General features: G+C 50.8%; 1 non-coding gene across 1 annotated transcript; it reads right to left on the bottom strand.

The window, feature by feature from the left end:
- Positions 1-2,158: 2,158 nt before the first annotated feature.
- trnan-guu (transfer RNA asparagine (anticodon GUU)) lies at positions 2,159-2,232 on the bottom strand. Its single transcript has one exon. It is a non-coding gene; the product is annotated as a tRNA-Asn (tRNA).
- Between the last annotated feature and the right edge of the window lie 692 nt (positions 2,233-2,924).

The raw sequence follows: 2,924 nt of genomic DNA on the forward strand, positions 1-2,924 counted from the left end.
GACCAACGGAGCAGAAAAGAAAAGGCTCCCTTGCCGATGATCTTCCTCTAAAAGCCATAACTCTGGAAGCATACCGCACGTCCAGAGACGCATGGCTTCACCAAGTCGGTCCTCGGGAGCAACGGCATTGGCTATTTTACAGGTGATGTGTAACGACTTACTGCTCCGACAGATGCAAGAAGCCTGTGCAGAAGAGTCAGCACAGGAGTCGTGTACTCAAATAGTCTTGTACGAAGACTTGCTGCCGCATTCTGGACGGTTTGGAGGCCCTGAACCTTCTTCTTAGGCAAACCGGATAAAAGGATGATACAATAATCCGGGATACATGTCATGAATGCATGGATTAGGACTTCTGCGTCCTTTCGTGACAAGTCAGGTCTCATCTTGGAATTGTCTTTAAGATGGAAGGAGGCAACTGAGGACTTTTAGTCATGATGAAACATTCCTGGATTACCAAGCGCTGTCTTTTTTAAACCTATTTTAACCACATAATCCCCGAGTGGATGGGCTAAGACGCGGTGCCCCGGTTGTGAACCGGGACCTCTTCACAAGCGGAGTGCTGATTAATGCAGGTTTTTTTTTCTTTTTTTTTTTAACCTCTCCAGGCATCCAAATTGTTCCAAACAGCTCCTTAGCAGACACGTTGGGTTATCTCAACTTAACCCTTCCCCTCCGGATCCCAACTAGCCTTCCTGAGACGGATTAGGCAGAGCCACGTACGTAAATCACACTTTGTCAACAGTCGGGGGAGCAATTCATTACGTTTCGTGCACCACCTGGTTTTGCGCTGCCATTGATTCACCGTAGCACAATGCACAATGAGCCTTTTTTTTCCCAGCCACGACGTTGCATATGAAGATGCCAATTATGCTTCTTGGTGCCCTTTTTACCTTTTTTTTCTAAGTGTGCATATTCACCTTCAACAAGGGGTTCATGCATCCAGGTATGGATCATACAGCTGATCTCCAGTCGTAGCATCCTTCGAATAACCGCCCCCGTCCCCACCTCGGAGATAGACGCCGATTCCACAATGAGCCAATTAAGCTGATGGGTCGCCGCTACGCTAGCGCGAGCATACGTTTACGCCCTCATCACACACACGTATACAACCCCGCCCCCCCGATACGGGCTCCCTCATCATTATTCAGTTCAAAGAGTAATTCCCAAGTTCTTAATTTGGCAACATGCCGACAAACAGCCCGGCCCGTCAGGAGCGGGAAAGCTGGGTCCAGATTAGCGGTACCTCGTGGCTCGGAGGGGCTGGCAGCAATTCACGCAGGTGGCGGGGAGGTTGAATTCCCCAGTGTGTGTGAGGGGCAGGCCAGCTGACCGGCCTTGGCTAATTAAAGATGATAGAAGGTACGGGTTGGGGAGCTCCCCCCCCCTCCTCCGGTCACGGGCTAAAATCACCCGCTGGAAGGCATAAAATCGCTATCAGCAAAATCTGCTTCTCCTCTCTCTTCGTGCCACTGAGGGAGTCGCAGGTGATTCATTTATTCATTCATTTATTTTTGGCCACAACACGACAGAAGATGCGACTATCTGCTTCCACGGGACTTCGGTGACACGGTCGTTCGTGTAACTTAACATAAAGACTGGATATAGAGTAACTGGCTGGTTGCTAAGCAACTGCTGAAGGACATCGGATTATCTCTTTTTTTTTTTTTTTTTTAATACGGCGATTCCATCAGTTTCACACGTGGTGGCTTTGCTTCAACAAGGTGTTCGGATAATGGCGTTGATACCGAGGAGGTCACTGTGGATTTCAGGAGGTCTGGGAAGACGGAGCTCCTCTCTCCGGGTGGAGCGAGGAGACAATATGGAATTCCTCGGCATCCATATCACACTTGACCTGACCTTGTCTGAGTGCACATCACACTCGCTGAAGGAGGCCAAACAAAAGGCTCCTCTTCCTCACGGAGGTCAAACAAGCTGAATTCTTCTCTTGGCTTCTGGTGAACATTTACAGAGCATGCTTTGGCTGACAGTGCGGTATGAGGAAGAAGAAGGGAGCAAGATGTTTTCTTCCATGCATTCGGTGATACACGAAGGAAAAGGCGTCTCGGTCTGCAACACTTCGAGGGGGGGAGGATCTTGGAAATTGAATGCCTGGCTCCAAGACAACCACCTGAGCCGAGCCGTCCTTGGAAAAAGCGCACGTCCCTGGGTGGGCTCGAACCACCAACCTTTCGGTTAACAGCCGAACGCGCTAACCGATTGCGCCACAGAGACGATGTCTGAGTTTGTCAACGGAGATCCAGAACTGGCGAGGACAGCTCAGCTGGTCCAGGAGAAGGCAAGAGGTATCAGTGCTGGGGGAGCTGGAGCCTGTCACCCCGGCCGATATCGGCCAAGAGCTGGGATTCATCCCAGATCGGTCGCCAGCTGAGCACAGGGCCGCAGATAGAGACATACAACCTGGGCTACTCCTTGTCTCCGATTAAACCGGAGGACAACCAAGGGAAGGACACTGAGACTCAGCACCGCTGGAATCAAACCAGGGACCTTCCGGTTTTTGCGGACCCTTGAAGAACATTCAGCTCCGTGTCGGACGTTGCCGTCAATCCTCCATACAACCGTCAGATCCTTCAGAGCACAATGGATGGGGCTCTTGGTCGCGGCACTTCTAGGGCTTTTTTGTATCCTGAGCAAACAAAGTATCACAAAATTTGTTCGGTCGCTGACGGGAAGTTTCGGAAGGTTTTCCCCGCTGGAGAGGAGATCTGACACTTGCTCACCATCCGACAACGTTCCAGAGACGTTCTGACAAGAAACCCGAACCTTCCCAATCCTCTTAATTAAAGTGTCAAATGTGAGTTGGGGAATCTGTCAGGTTCGTCTGAGCTCTTGTCGCGTCGTGTTGAACGTGGACGTTCCCGTTGTTGTCGGTCTCTGCCGCCGCACCTCACACCAATCACAGCTTA

This window comes from Fistularia commersonii, chromosome 22 (assembly GCF_037954325.1).
Source record: "Fistularia commersonii isolate RoL2024-O1a breed Wild chromosome 22, RoL_Fcom_v1.0, whole genome shotgun sequence".
Lineage (NCBI taxonomy): Eukaryota > Metazoa > Chordata > Actinopteri > Syngnathiformes > Fistulariidae > Fistularia > Fistularia commersonii.